The sequence below is a fragment of the Sciurus carolinensis genome, chromosome 9 (assembly GCF_902686445.1).
Source record: "Sciurus carolinensis chromosome 9, mSciCar1.2, whole genome shotgun sequence".
Lineage (NCBI taxonomy): Eukaryota > Metazoa > Chordata > Mammalia > Rodentia > Sciuridae > Sciurus > Sciurus carolinensis.
Window position 1 is genome coordinate 69,581,341 of NC_062221.1, and position 16,468 is coordinate 69,597,808.

The 16,468-nt window shown below is 43.7% G+C and overlaps 1 protein-coding gene across 2 annotated transcripts in view; it reads left to right on the plus strand.

Annotated features, from left to right (window-relative positions):
• Positions 1–597: 597 nt before the first annotated feature.
• Mylk (myosin light chain kinase) overlaps positions 598–16,468 on the plus strand; it is a 241,483-nt gene continuing 225,612 nt past the window's right edge. Inside the window, exon 1 of one of the 2 annotated variants that reach the window (XM_047563725.1) lies at positions 598–779. The gene's annotated coding sequence lies outside the window, so the exon portion shown is untranslated. The remainder of the gene's footprint in view (positions 780–16,468) is intronic. The other variant, XM_047563723.1, reaches the window with a different exon arrangement.

A 16,468-nucleotide genomic window follows, 5' to 3' on the forward strand; every position in this document is an offset into this window, starting at 1 on the left:
TGCTCTACCACTGCTACACCTGTAACTCTTTTTTTCTCAAGACAGGGTCTCGCTAAATTGCCCTGGCTGGTCTCGAACTAGCTATCCTCCTGCCTCTGCCTCAGCCTTCCGAGTGGCTGGGATTACCATGTAACATTTCTAATTTTGAAATTGAGCAAATAAGTCTTACACATACTTTGTCCCCAAAACCTCGAATTGTATCTGTTTGAGGAAGACTTGCTTGGTCCTTGGTCCATTTTTTGTTGTTGATAGGAAAGAGAAAAGAAATTAATTTAAGGTTTACGCTACATAGTTTCCTATTTTGTCCGATATTTACTGGTTCTCCAGGGTAAAACGCAGAAATAAAATTTAAAAGCCCTGCGGACCGCTCCTTAGTTTCTGGAGGGCGGGGAAGGCCGGGGACAGCGCGAGACCCAACCAAGTCCAGCGCTGGACTGTACTGGGGTCCTTAGCTCGAGAATCTGAGGCAGAGCGCGGGTGGGCGTGACGGGAGGGCGGCAGGTCCACTCCCGGAGCGCCATGCAAATGACATGCAAATCAGCGCGTGTGAGTTTCAGCCGGCAGTTTGAGTCCAGACCCGAAGGGCCGCGCTCTTGCTAGCTAGCAGCGCAGTCTGCTCCGCGCTTGGCCACTTGCTCTCTCGCCGGGTCGCTCAGTTCCGCCCGGCCTCGCGGGGTCGGAGTCCGAGCACAGCCGGCGCAGATCCCGCGCTGCGCGCCTGCGGCTGGTGCGCCCGCCCAGTGCTGGTGGCTTGCTCGCTGTCCGCCTCCGCTGCGCTGGTGAGTGATCCGGCCCCATGCTTTGTCCTGGCGAGGCCCCTGGGAGTCATCCCCGAGGGCCAGAATTGGGGTGGAGGCGGAGACCCTCCCAAAGCCAACGCCCCCCGACTTCCCCATTGGAGAGGGCCTCCCAGGTTCCGCGAGGAGTTGGCGACGTGGGGGGAATACTCCAGTGACGCCAGGCAGTCGGGTTTTCTCTGGGGAGGTAAGGTGCTTGGGGACAGCAATGTGATAGTCTATATAGGAATTATCCAAAGGGCGTTACTTTGGCTTGAGGGGTACGAATCGCCGCTACCCACTAAGGAGGAGAAGCGGCCTCTTCTCCCTGTCCCTTGCAGGAGGATTCGGCGACGGCCACAGGGACGGGATGCCACGTGAAGGTCCTCCCTGCCCAAATGGGATGCGGACAGATAGGGCAGCGAAGGTTGTTGGTCCGCGGTTGCCAAGACCTGGAGGTCCTGGGTGAAGCCGGGGCATGTACTTTGTGGTCTTGCTCTCTTACTCTGTTCTCCTCACTCAAACCTCTGGCCACGCTCTGCCGTGCCAATGTTGAGGGGCCTTGTTGGCAGATCATTGCAGTTGGAGAGTTGTGGATAAACTAATTCTTAGGAGGTATGAGCCCTTCAAGACCCAAAAGACTGAATTCCTAGGATTGGTATTACAAATGCGAAGATGGGCTGTTGGGGAGAGGGTTTCTAGGACTTTTTTTAAAAAAATTGGGATGGGAGACACTTACTGTATCATAAATCGAAGGAGGAAGACCCGGATCCATTTGTGTGTGTGTGTGTGTGTGTGTTGCTGGGGATTGAACCCAGGGCCTCACGTGTTAGGCAAGCACTCTACCTCTGTGCTGTATCTCTAGCCCTTCATTGGGGTATTGGGGAATAAAACCAGCTGTGATGCTTCAGGAAGCAGGGCAGAGTGCTGGTACACCTGGACAGTGGGCATGGTGCCAGGATTCAAGGCCCTGGCTTTTACCATCCTTCCTTTCCCCAAATGCTAAGAGCAGAGTATATGCATTGTCCCATTCAGCCCTCCAGAGCCTGCTGGAGAGCCGTTCTCCTTTCCAACTGGGGCTGTTTCCTGTCCTGGTGGAATCATTTTTTTCAAACTACACAACTTGTCAAAATTATTTCCAAATGAGGAGCTTGAGAGGATCATATAGGGACACTCTCCCCCTACCACACACACTTGAAAGCATTAGGTGTCCACAATGCAAATTTCTGGGGAATTCTAGGTGTAATTTCACCTAGACTTGAAGTAATTTCATTTGTGTGAGGTTTGCTGACCCCTTCAGCAGGTGACCGTTTCTCCAGGGGCCAGATCTTATTAGGTTTCTAAAAAATATTTTGAGTTCTAGTAGAAACATTTTTGTTTTGCTCACTTTCTTTTACTTCCCCTCTACTACCTCTCTTTTTTTTTTTTTTATCTCTCTCTCTCTTGAATTCTTGGCATCCCTTCTCTCTCTTCTGTGGTCATTTTTAATCTCTTTCCTTGCCCTGCATACAGCCGGGACTGTGGAGGGTATTGCTATTGGCCTCGCTGTGCCCTAGTGCAGCATGGGATGTTCCTTCCTGTGCCAGAGTGAGGTTGCCTTGAGCCAGGCAGGTAGGAGTCTGCTTAAGCAATTGATTTTGGGTGGGGAGTGGTTGGACTTGGGACACCAGGAACATGCACAGGAACCTTTTTACCAAGATGGATTATCTGTCCCCTCATTCACTGATGACACAAAAGGATGCTACTTATTTTAGTTAGCTTTTTTGTTGCAGTGACCAAAATACCTGACAAGAAGAACTTAAAGGAGAAAAAGCTTATTTGGGGCTCATGGTTTCAGAGGTCTCAGTTCATAGACAGCTGATTTCATGGCTCTGGGCCCAGTGAGAGGCAGCACATTAGGGAAGAAGGGCCAAGAGGAGGAAAGCTGCCCAACTCATGGTGGCCTGAGGAAGCAGAGAGAATGAGGGGAAGGGGAAGGGACTGCAGGGAGAATGCACTGTTCCAGAGAATGGCACCAGTGACCCACCTCCTCCAGTTAAGACCCATCTACCTATGGTGACTACCCAGCCAGTCCATTCAAACTAGGATGGATTAGTTTGGTTACAGCTCTCACAATCCAATCATTTCACCTGTAAATATTCCAGCTTGAGCATAGGAGCTTTTGGGGGCTACCTCATATCCAAATCATATGCCAGTAGGCATGAGCTTAGAGAACAGTCCCACTGTGATGAGGAATTTGTGCTAGTTCATTGTCCTTTGTTCAGTTTCTTTTGTGCGGTAACTGGCTAGCTGAACAGGAGGGTGACCAGAGCCTTGGAGTAATTTCATTTGTGTAAGGTTTGCTGACCCCTTCAGCAGGAGACTGTTTCTCCAGGGGCCAGATCTTAGGACCAAACATCTAGTAGACAAGGCCCCTGAGAATTTCCTGATCTAACTGGTAAGGTCAGATAGACCCACCTGCACCCTGGAACACAATAGACAGGTGGAGTCACTGTACATCAGGGGGCTCCTGATTGACAGGTGGATGGGGAAGACTCTTCTGAGAAGATTTGTCAGAGAAGATGGCTGGTTCCAGGTTGTACAGAGTGGAGAGAGGCCTTTGCAGGGCTCGGGGTAGAGAAAGGGTCTTGTCCTGACTGAGTAGGTCTTTCCCAGCCTGAGGCATGGTTTGTGAATGGAATGGGTCACCATGAACTCACTGTTTATGAGAATGATTCTTTGTTTCCTAAAATACAAGATAAACAGCTAGGTGTAGTGACACCTGCTTGTAGTCCCAGCTATTCAGGAGGTGAGGCAAGAGGATTACTTGTGCTCAAGAGTTTGAGACCAGCCTGGGCAACATAGTGAGATCCCATCTCAAAAACAACAACAACAAAATAGATACATATATGTGTGTGATGAGTCTAGAGTCTGAGAAATCCAACTCATTGGTTTAGTGTGTCTTTACCTTTTAAGGTTCATTAGGTGGGGATTTGGGAATGCAGCTGTGCTTGGAGGTAGATGTCCAGAGTGCCTGTGAATATGGGGTCTCAGTATCTTTCTGAGAGCAAAACTTGATGTTTGGGAACTATTCGCTAAGGCCACTTGGAAGCCCAGCCATCCCTGCCCAAACTGAAACCAAACACAGGCTGGAAGTTTGCTTGTTTCTTAAAAGCTTCCCATCTCATTCTTTCTGCAGATGTACTGAGATTTAGAGAACAACCCTTTAAGAGTAATCTTTCCCATCAGAAGAGATTGTCCTCGTCCAGCTTGAGTATTGAGTCATTTTCCTCTGGCCAAAAAATGGTGCATGCCCAGGATATAAGGCAGGTGCTTGGGAAATCTGTATGAGGCTTGGGTTCAAGTTAGGTCTGTTTGGTGGCTTGGGGGCTCAGAATCAAGGACCCATTGAGCTGTACTCCAGGGTGAAGACAGCACTATCACAGTGATGCACTTCCATGCCATGTGATTTATGTCCCTTCTCTTTGCTCCCAGCCTCTTGTCCCACAGGCATGAAGTGAGGTGCTGGGCAGCAGCCTGCTGCATGAACCATGTCCCTCCCTTCTGTACCATTCTGCAGTTAAATTCTCTTTATTCTTTCTTGAATTTTGACTGCAACATTTTGTTTGTTCGAAGTCAAGAGGTTAAGTGAATGCAGTTCTTGCACACTTGGGGTGGATAGACAACATACATCACTAGAGACCGTCAAATGCATCCCTTTTGCCTTGGTTTGTGCACAGGAGATGCCAGGGCTGCAGCCCTTGTGAAATTTGTGTGGACATCCAGCCCAGGGGGGCTGGGACAGGAGCAGGACCAGTAAGAACTGCTCACTGTTTGAAACTCAGGGACAGGAGGAGGCTGGACTTCCAGATGCTCACATGACCTCTTTTTCACTGCCATCCTGCTCACTGTTCCTGGGCTGTGAGGGTGAATGCTCACAATGGGCACCCCACTAGGGAGCTGTGGGCATTTTTGTCTTTTTTCTACTTCTCAGATTTCCCAGTGTTGTCCCATCCCCCACTGTTGGTACCTCTGCGCCCTCCCCTTCTGCCCACCCCTGCTCCTCCCCTGGGTCTGGAGTGCAGAGCCCTCTGGAGACAGAAAACCCCTCAGGGACAAAAGAAAGGGGATGAGGAGAGGATTTTCTATTCTTTCAGATCTGCTTTTTGATGTTTTTTCCTGGCTCTGGGCCCTCAGATCTGATGTTAATTTGTTAATCTAGGACCTTATAAGTTATTTCTTATAATCCTTTGGGAATGAAATGCCTACAAATTTGGGCTTTCATAGTTGAGAATGTGCTTATCTGTTTTTGCTTTCAGAGATTGAAGATTTCTTGGACAGAGTAGTTCTTTTTTTGTTTTTTGTTTTTTTTGTTTTTTTTGGGGTGCTGGGGATCGAACCCAGGACCTTGTGCTTGCACTGCAAGCACTCTACCACTGACCTATCTCCCCAGCCCCCAGAGTAGTTCTTTAGATCCCAGGCAGGAGGAAGCAGCAGGGAAGAGGTGAATTTTAGTGTCAAGCTTGGGTTCAGATCCATCCTTGTTCACTTTCTGGCTGGGTGTTCTTGGGCATGGTTTTTAACCTTTGAGAGTTGATATGACTTTCCTCATCTGACCAGGGGAGTAGTTATTAAAATTAGATGAACATTTTAATATAAAAAGAGGCACAAAACAAGGAATAGCTATTACCGTATGCGTTGAGTGCTCTCCACGTCTATGGAATGACACATAAATCAGTCAACAAACATAATTAGGTACCTACTCTCCGTCTACCTCGGCAGAGAACTATAAAACAAAGGTCTTATGCCCAAGAGACCTTGAGTCTATATGGGGAAACAACTAACGTGTATGAAGTAATTAGAAAACAAGGACAACACATAATTTCCAAGTTCTGTGGTACAGACTCAATTAAGAAAATTAAAGGGTAGCAAGAAACTCAGGGGCTGGAGTGATGAGGGACTGCCTCAAAGACAAGGAGGAAGGGAGGGTGAGTGGGTGTTGGCCAGGAGACAGGAGGGCAGGAACACTTGGCTCCATTGTCTGAAGGTTCTCAGCCCCTCCTGTGCTGGTGCTACACCTTTGACCCTGTGACGCTCCCAGCCATGTGTGTCTGCTTGTTCTGAGATTTATTTTGGTGGTTATTTTCATTTCTGGGCTTATTTTCTCTATGCTCTCCAGAATATTCCTGGAATGGATTTGTTTTAATTTTATGCTGAATCAAAAATAATGAGAAGCAATTCCATGACCAGAATGAAAGTTCAGTTCCATAGAAGATTTTTGGGTTTATGGGTCTTGTGGCTCATTTATTATACCTTGCTTCCTGGTTCTGGAATCACAGGGCATTAGGACTGGAGGAGATGGGTGTCCACATAACATTGCTTTGGATGGGAAAGGAAACTCTGACCTAAGAAGGTGCATGGTAGAGTTGAATCAACCTGAGTTTTATCTATCTATCCTGGTGAAATATGGCAATGGGGCAGGAAGGTGAAGGCTAGAGGAATAGATACAAGTGGGATCCATTATCTGCTCCATCTGGCTTTCTAGAGTCCTTGGAGGCTGCCTGTCCTCTTTTAGTCTGAGGGTGTTGTGGGGTGAATGTCCCTTCCTTTTTCTGGCCCCACTTGGTGATCACTGCCCTCTCTCTACCTCCAGGGCCCTTGGATACCTAGTGTCTGATCATACATTCTACCCCATGCTTAGGTTCCAGCCTCCATCCCCACCCCCATCCCACCACAGTTTTTACAGACTCAAAGCCTATGACTGTTGCTGAACTGGGGCCAACCTTGGCCCTGAATGCACAGATGAACAGTTCCAGGCTCTGGCAGTCCCCGCTGACCCTGGCAGGAGAGCTGATCTCCTTTCCTAGGCTAAACTACATGGAATTCTTCCTATGCTTTGTGAAAAACTAGGAAGAGGACCTACGTTTGAGCCCAAGCTCTGGTGCTGTCCCCTGCTGCGTGACTTCATCTCTCCAGGTCTCTGCTTGTGCATCTGTAGGTGGAGAGTAAAGCTGTTCTTTACTTGCCTGATGAAGCTATGGGCAAAAGAAGGAACCTTTATTTGCAATGCAGCTGTAAGGTGTGGTGCCACTAGGCTGTGAACTCCTGGCTGTCAAAGGCCATGGATCATCTTTGTGTCCTTACACAGACTTACCACGGGTGCTTGTTTCATCTAGGTCATAGGACAGGTGAACGGGGTAAATGGGGGTGTGCAAGAAAAGATTGGAAGAGATTTGCTATCTGCTGCTCCATTTACCTCACTTTCTCAGTTGCGTCTTCTCTGGGGTACATATAACCTCATATCACTTTTCTCCTGAGGTGTATGCATCTTTTCAGCTAAGTACTGACTCTAATCATAGAACATATCTAAAATCAGTTTGTTTCTGACCTTTTCCATTATCCCACTTTCCAGGTTTAAGTTTCCATTTGCTTTTTCCCTGTGTGTGTTCAGAGATCATTTCCTTGTGGAAATTAGCATGGCGAGGAAGAGGCAGCAGGTTGTTGGAGTGTGCCTGTGGGAACACAGTCCTCATTTGCTGTTTGCCTTTAATTACTACCAAAAGCTGTGTTGTTTCAGCAGTGACTGGCGATGGGCATGATGCAGTTAATACATCACTACTGGTTGCACCCAGTGGTGTTCCAACCCGTGGTGTTTTAGGGAGTTCTCAGGCTGCCTGTTGTAGTCACCCAGGGGCTCAGATCCTCCCATCCTGGGCATTCTGTTTTCCTAAGAAATGCTTGGCTTTACTTTCATATTACTGTTCTTCCTAATCAGACCTTCACTAGCCTACACTTGGACTATTAACCATGGCCTCTCTTTGGCCCACACTCGTTGTACACTTGATTGCTTTGTTTATCTTAAAGCATAGGCTGTGTCATTCCACCTTCAAAAACCTCTGGGGGCTGTTTCTCATAGAACAACTTAACCTGAAGTTCAAAGGGCTCCATAATCTGATTCCAAGGTCAGTCTCATAGCAGCCTTCCACACACTGCCGGGTCTGATAGCAACCAGACTTGTCCCTCACCCAGTTTGCACTGTCTTGTCTCTCTGACTTCAACTATGAATTCATTCTCTCCTGGAATATTATTCACTTGCCTCTTTGATGAGTTCTTCTATCCTTCCATTTTTGTTTAGGGAATGATTTGGGTTCCTAATTATCTGTCAGGCACTGCCCCCAAAGGGAGGCTGCCTCTGACCTCCTCATCCTGAACTTCTGTAGCAATTAGTCCCTTTAAAATTCTTCTTAAGGTGGCAAATCAAAAATTATTATAGAATGTTAATTTTTATTTAATTTTAGATTGATAACTACATTGAGAAAACTTCAAGGGAAGGACATGCCAAATGCCTTTATTTCCTCATAGTAGTGGTTCCAGAAATGACTAGTAACAAAATTCCTTTAGTATCCTTATTTGAAAAATAATCCTTGCCTTCCCAAGTCTCCACCTGGACTACATCAGCGGAGTCAGTGAGTCTCTGGTTTGACACTCACCCACAGGTGACTCTGAGGGCAGCCAAAGTTGGGAATCAATTGATTTTTTACTATGTATTTCTTTGATTTGTGTAATAAGAATGATTCTTCAAAATTAACAAGAAACCAATTCACTTTAACAGAAGAGAAAAAATTAGTTGAAATCCCCATGTTTTCTTGGTTCCAAATTACCACAGGTTGTAAGATTCATATAACTTCATAGTGTTTCAGAAAACACACACTTGTTTTTAATTTACACCATTTAAGAAAATTTTCTAAATTGCAACATGCCTTTATTCATAAAGTTGCGTACCAGTTTCTAAATCATTGTTACAACTAGAATGTAAAGATCCTTCAGAACTGTGTTTATCTGTCAGAATTACACATGATTGCAAAACAAAATGCTTTTTTTCATAATCTTTGTTGGGGATTTTTGAATGTTGACCCATCTTTGCATTCCTGAGATGCACTTGGTCATGATGTGTAGTTTTTTGTTTTTTTTTTAAGACACTGCTGACTTTGGTTTTCTCTGTTTTGCTGGCTTTGATTTTCTAATTTTTTTTTATTGTAAACAAATGGGATACATGTTGTTTCTCTGTTTGTACATGGCGTAAAGGCATACCATTTGTGTAATCATAAATTTACATAGGGTAATGTTGTTTGATTCATTCTGTTATTTTTCCCCTTCCCCCCACCCCTGATTTTCTAATATTTTGTCTGAGTTTTTTGCATCTATACTTCCAAGTGACATCAAACTACTATCTTTGTTTTTCTTGGCTAATTTGGTATGTGCCCATGATTTTGACATCTTTAGCTCCGTTAGAACTGAGAGCATGGTTCTGAGAGATACTGATGTCTACTAGGGTTTATCTACATTTCCTTTAGGTTAAACTTATGGTTCTGGTTTTTCTGTAAGTACACAGTATTGCTAAAAGTTGAGTACCCTTTTCTGAAAGTTAACTGGAAACTTTGAAGAAATAAATATTCAGTATGTGGTGGCTCATCTGTCATGTCACACTTGTGTCAGTCCTCCAGTGTTTCCTAGCTCTGAAAAGCCTGTGTTCTATTCTGATACGTTCATCAGTGCTTACTATCTGTTGATTCCATTGCTTGGCAAGTAATAGTTATTCATGTAGGTAGACAGTAACTTTTATCACAATGGAATTTTTAAAGACTTATTTCTCTTTTTTTAAATGGTGGTATAATTTTTATGGAGTTAAATCCACTTATTTTAGCACATGATTCTGAGTTTTGACCAAACTCAGCACCATCACAAATGAAATATAAGCATCATCGCAACTGAAATGCAGAACAGTGATTTTTTATATTTTAGACATAAGTCTTTTATCAGGTGCATGTTTGGCAAATATTTTCTGCTGTGTGTTGCTTGTCTTTTCATTCTCTTAACAATGTTGTTGCAGAGTAGGAGGCTCTAATTTTGATGAAGTTCATTTTATCAATTTTTAAAAATGTTTACATAAGAAATATTTACATATTATGAGGTCCTTAGGGTTTTTTCCTGTGCTTTCTTTGAGGTGTTTTATAGTTTTAGATTTTACACTTAGGTCTGATGTATTTTGAGTTAACTTTTCTATGTGGTACAAGGTGCAGAGGTTGTTTCATTTTTGCATAGGAATGTCCAGTTGTTCACCATAGTGAAAGACTATCCTTCCCCTATTGAATCATCTTTGTACATTTGTTCAGTCAATTGAGCATGTATGAGTGGGTCTATTTCTGAGTATTTCCTTCCATTGATTTATGTGTGTATTCTTTTACTGTCTTGATTATTGTACCTTTTTCATACATGTTGAAATCAAGAAGTTGAGCTCTTTAGCTTCTTCCTTTTCAAAATTCTTTTGCTATTCTTTATCTTTTGCCTTTCATATAAATTTTAGAATCTTCTTGTCCTTGGCATGAAATCCTCCATAAAATACCTGACTTAACTGCACACTGAAATCCCAGCTACTTCCAGCTGCACACTTGGGTAATCCCAGCTACTAGGAAGGCTGAAGCAGAAGGGACTGCAAGTTCCAGGCTGACCTAGGTAGCTTTGTGAAACCCTGCCTCAAAATAAAAAAAAAATAGGGCTGGAGGTATAGCTCAGTAGTTGAGAGCTTGCATAGCTTGTGTGAGGCCTTGGGTTTAATCCCCAGTATTGCAAACAAAGCAAAATTAAAACCTTCATTGGTATTGCATTGAATCTACAGGTTAAACTGGGGAGAACTGACATCCTACTGTTGGGTCTTCCAGTAAATCACTTACCCATATTTCTCCACTTATTTAAGTCTTCTTTGATTTCTTCATCAATGATTTGTAATTTTTAGCTTATAAATGTTGAATGTACTTTGTTAGATTTATAGATATACAGTTCATGTTTCAGTACAATTTTAAATTGTAATTTGGGTCAAATGCTGTTTTCCAATTGTTCATTTCTGGTACTTACAATACGATTGATTTATTATGTTAGTGGATTTTTTAAAAAAATTAAATAAAGTGGAGCAAAATATGTATCTACAAAATTTTGGGACTTAATGTAAATAGTGTCTAACTATAGTTGACCAATAAATAAAATGCATAAGGATATATGAACACTTTTCAGCCCTCATCTATCTTTAAACTATTTTCCCTGGGAAGGAAGAAGAGAAGTCATACCTGGTTTTCTTCAGGGGAAGCAGTGACCCTGTCTGCTAGCCCTGATGGTCTAGGCTTCTAATGCTCATCTGTTTTCCAGCATAGTCTATAGGATAGGGAGTAGAGGCAGAGAGTAAAGGGAGTTGGAGTTGCTGTTGTTTTATGGATGAAAGGATTTTCTAATAGTTTAGAGGTGGGTGAATTTTTCTTTTTTTGTAAAGACACAGATGGTAAATATTGTCAAGTTAGCAGGCTATACCATCTTTGTCACAAGAATTCAACTTTGCCACTAACATGAAAACAGCCATAGAGAATGTTCAAATGAATGGGCATTTACAAAAACAGACAAGATGTACCATGGGCCATAGTTTGCCTGCCCCTGCTTTAGCCAGTTAATTTGGGGAATTACATTGATTTGCAGCAATTGAGTCAGATGGATTGCATTCTTGAGATAAACTTCACTTGGTGTAGAGCATGTGGTCCTGTCTTTGTTTCTTACTGTGTGTTGTCACCATGTTGTGAGCTTCTCAGGGCAAGGCCATGGTAGTACCACCTCGTGTCTCTGATCAAGCATATAGTAGAGGGCTCATGAGCATGTGTGACTGGATGGAAACAACTGTGCCCATGGTGGCACCTCTGCTGCAACTCCATGCACTTACAAGGGACATGGGGTTGTGGAGGAGTTGGGCTCAAGTGCTGTCACTGAAGTCCTGGGAAGATCTTTCATTTTAGAGGTTATTTTGGGAATAGGACTCAAGTTTTGTCTGTGGGTTCTGCCCTCTAATTACTCTCTCCTTTTCCTGAGGATTGTGGTCAGGACCATGAATACCAGACCCATGAACTTGAGGCTCTGATGCCAACCCCATGCTGGTGTTCTAAAAGGGCTTGATGGCTGCTTTCCAGTGCTGAGGGCCCTTTTTACCGAGTGATGTACGGTGTGTGGGAAGGGGAAGAGCAAGAGGGACCAGGCCCGTCTGGCTTCTGAATGACCTTCATGTCTGTGGAGTGTAGATCAGATAGAGGCAAGGCGACACAGCATACCAAACATATTTTACACAGGTGGACTGAGTCATCCATCTCATTGATTTAGGGGATTGGGATATGGGTTTATCTTTAGGATCTGGAGCTAAAAGTCTGGGATTTAAATCCAGTTCAACAACTTATTAAATGAGTGAACCTGGGCACATTATTTGGCTACTTTGAATTTCAGTTCACTCACATAAAATGGAGATAGTCACAACCTCGTGGCATTGTTATGAGGCTTCCATTAATTCTGTTCCCCACCACCCCAGTGCTCTTTCCTGGGCTGGGAAGGTGAAGGGAGTGGTGGACAAGAGTTTGTAGAGAAGTGCAAAACCAATCGAAAACCCAATGGGAATATCCATTAGAAGACTAGTGCAGCTTGACTCTCCCCAAAAGGCCCATAAGCTAAAGGCTTGGTGCCCAGGATGGTGCTATTGGGAGTGGGTGGAATCTTTAAGGGGAAGGACCCCATGGAAGGTCTTTAGGTCATTGTGGGTGTGCCCTTGAAGGATCTTGTGGGACCCATGGTCTCTTCTCTTTCTTATTATGAGGTGAGCAGTTTTACTCCCCCACATGCTTCTGCCATGTTGTACTGCTGCCTATTCACAGACCCAAAGCAACAAGGTCAACTAATCATATACTAGAACCTTCAAAACCTTTTTTCTTTTAAAGTTGATTATGTTAGGTATTTTGTTATAGTAAAGGAACTCTAACACAAACTAAGATATGGAAAAGGAGTAGTAGTCACTTTCTTCTACCCTGGATATTTATGGTTGAAGAGTAGATAGGTATGATTCAAGGATTGAGTCTCTTCATTGGAACAAATGAAAACTGACTGCTAAATCTGGGTGATGCTAAAACTGACTGCTAAATTTGGGTTGTATGGACCTTCTGTCTTTTGTTATTCAGCTAAGTTCATTAGGATGGGAATCTGGGACTGTGCTGGTTCTTGTTTGGTGGAATCAATTATGTAATTGCCTGGGATTTGATGGTGCTAGGACCCTCAGACCTGGTAGCAATAACTACCCTCCTTAAGCCAATCAGGGATGGAGAAATGAGAATCATCTCTTATTGCCTTTAGAACACCCCACCTCTTCTTGTATTCTAGGATCTCTGCTTTCTTCTTGCCAAGAATCTAGTCCCCTGGGCTGTTTGGGAATGAGGACCCTGCCTCTCCTGCAGAGAGTCAGTGAGTTAAGGACACAGATTTCTAGACTCCCCCGCCCACTTCCACTCTGGACCTCTCTGCCCTTCTGGATCAGGCATACCATGGTTTTACTAGAGAGTCCATAAAGCTTGAGAATTTGGAATTAAATAAAGTTCCAATTTCGTAACCCTAAGATAATCTTCTATTATTGGACCATAAAACAGCATTAAAACACAGATTTCCTTGTAATACCCTGATTAAAAGCAATGTTAATCCCTTACTGCATAAAAGGTAAAAAACTCAACTGTTCAACTTGGACATGTAAAATAGGTTACAGTGAGGCCTACCATGTAAGATATTCAGAGTTTTCATTTGAGGGGCAATAAATACTTTTCCTTTGGATAACACCTCTATGGTTTACTTTATGGCTTTCACACATTTTCATTTAATCTTTGTCAATCCTATGATACTGCCCTTGTTCCCATTTTATAGGTGGTGGTCTGAGCTTAGGGAAATTAAAAGGAACTCACCCAAGACCAAATAACCACAGTAAAGTCATGACTCAAACTAAGCAGAGGGTATAAAATAGTGGTCACTTGCTACTTCCTCACTATGTGACCTTGAAATCTTCTTTATCTGTAAAGAAACAGGGGTACTACAGCTACCTGATACGATTTCTTTGAGGGTTAAATAGGTGAATTCAGCAAAGTGCTTGGCAGGGTGCCTGGCATGTAGTAAGTGCTCATAAAATGTTAGGTATTATTACAATACTCTTTTAATTGTTCCACAGTTAAGGTTAACACATTTTATTCTACCATTATGAGTAACACTGCTGTAATTCTCTTTGTCCAAATAGTTCATTTCCTCTGTCCTATCATTTTCTTGGATTACAGTCCTAGAAAAGCATTAGCAGATTGAGAGGTATGATCCTCTGCTTTGCTTCTGTTCAGTATTGCCAAACAGTGCTTCAGTGGGATAAGCAGACTGCTACTAGATGCTCTAGAGAGGCTCAAGCTTCTCGACCCTGAGGGTAGACCTGAGGTCTATCTGGAGACAGTGTGTGAGCAGCTGGCAAGGGGAGAGTGCCCAGGAGGGGACAGCCATATGGGGCTTGGTATTTTCCCTCCCAGGCTTTTCCACCAGGACTTTATTCAAAGTCTCCTTCTCCAGGAGGCCTTTCCTTGTCACCGTCTCTAAAATTACAACCTCACCTCTGATCCTTAGGTCCTCTATCTCAGCTTTAATTTTTCTTCTTGTATTCTGTCCCTATCCAACATGGTTTATGTTTTACTTGTCTCACTTATTGTCTGTTCTCTATACTAAATGGTAAACTCCTTGAGGGCAAATACTTTTATCCGGTGCTCAAATAGTGCCTGTCGCACACTAGCACTCAATATATATTTATCAAATTGAATATATGAAGGTGTCATGAACTTGATAAATGGGGCAAAATTTAAAAGAGGGATAGTACTTATAATCTTTGAGGGGTGTAGCTCTTTTTTAGCTCCAACTCTCTATTGCCCATGGCCTATCATAAGTAGTCCCTGTTCTTGTAGGGATTTTTTTTTCAGTTCTTCATTACTGATGACAAAAGACCCCAGCTTCATGGCATAAAACAAAAATCACATTATTATGCTCAAGGGGTCTGTGAGTCAAGAATTTGAATAGGACATGGTGGGGGTGGCTTGTGAAGACCTGGATGGAGTGACTTAAGTGGCTGGGGACTAGAATCATGTGGAGGCTTCTTTATCTACCATCTGGCACCTAGGCTGAGATGACTTGAAGGCTGGGCTCAACTGGGACACACATGACCAGGGTGCCTACATGTGACCTCTCCATGTGACCTGGCTTCCTCCACCATGGTGCTGGGTTTCTAGAGGGAGTATTCCCAGAGGGAGAATTAGGAGAGAAGAACATTTGGTGAGAACCAGGTATAAGCTGTTCAACCTTTTATTACCTGAACTTCAAAGTCACATGGTGTCCTTCTGCCACATTCTGTTGGTCAAAGCAGTTACAAACTGTGAGCTCACATTCAAAGGGAGCTTGTCCCCTTCCCCATCTTGATGGGAGGAATGTCAAAGATTTTGAGGCCATGGTTTTACACACCACAGTGATCTTATTGTGTTCTCACTCGCCCCAATCAGGAGCGAAGCTGCAGTGAAATCTGCCACCCAGGGTTTGGGGTGACTTTGATGGCTCTCAACCTCAGTCTTCACTAATGCAGTTTTCTCAGGGCAGGATCTGTCATGTTTTTCTGTTTTGAAGAACCTCACAGATTATCTGGCACAACATGAATACTTAGCAAATGAGCAAACAAGTGAGTGTGTGCTTGTCAGTAGATGTTTCCTCTGGCCAACTTAGCACTGAGTATCTATCGATCTTGAAACTCCTGTCACAGAGGGGTATGTGGTAAGTGCCAGATGTAAATGACCAAACAGATGAAATGACCAAAGACAGCTTGGGCAGAGTATTTGAATAAATGCCTTCAAGGTGGGTTGTCAAACCTCTGACATTCAGACCCTTCAACATCTCCTCTGTCTCCACATCTTCTCACTTCTAGTAGTAATAACCAACATTTGTGTTTTTATCATAGGGGCAGCACTTTAAATGTGTTAACTCAGTTGCCCCTTGAGATGACCTTATGAGATGATGCTGTAGTTTGAATCTTGTGTCCCTCAAAGGCCCATGTGTTAAAGGTTTGGTCCCAGCTTGGTGCTCTTGAGAGGTGGTGGAACTTTTAAGAGGTGAGGTCTCATGGGAGGTCTTTCAGTCTTTGCAACATGTCTTTGAAGAGGATAGTGGGCCCCAGCCCCTTCCTTGTCCTCTTTTCCCCTTCCTGGCCACAAGGTGAACAGTTTTGCTCTGCAATGTATTCTTGCCATGTGTTGCCACGGGCTTGAAACAGTAGAGCCAACTGATCATGAACTAAAATCTTCACAAGTATGAACCAAAGCAAACCTTTTGTCTTAAACTGATTATCTCAGGTATTTGTTATAGTAATGGAAAGCTGACTATCACAGATGAGTTCTGTTAGTACCTCTGTGTTTCCAGTGGGGGAGTAGAGGGACAGAACTGCCAGGAGACTGACATTGACACATAGCTGGTAAGTGACATGGCCACGGTGGGAACCCAGAAGTCTCCTTGACAGCCTACCTTAGTAGGCCCTCAAAGCCTGGTTGACTTATGTTTTTTGGCATTCCTCTTTCAAATATAGAACAGGAAGGAGGATTATTGACATTTCTTTCAAGATCTTAACATGCAATCACAGCGTCCAGCCAATTTTTTTTAAACTAAATATGGCCTGGACATTTTGGACATTTTGCCCTGGCACTAATTCAGCAAAAGTATTCTTAATATCAGAAGAGGAGGCAGCAATACCAAACTTCTGTGTTTACTGACCAATTTAGGCTGTTTCAGGGCACAGCTTTGAAGATGGGAGCACA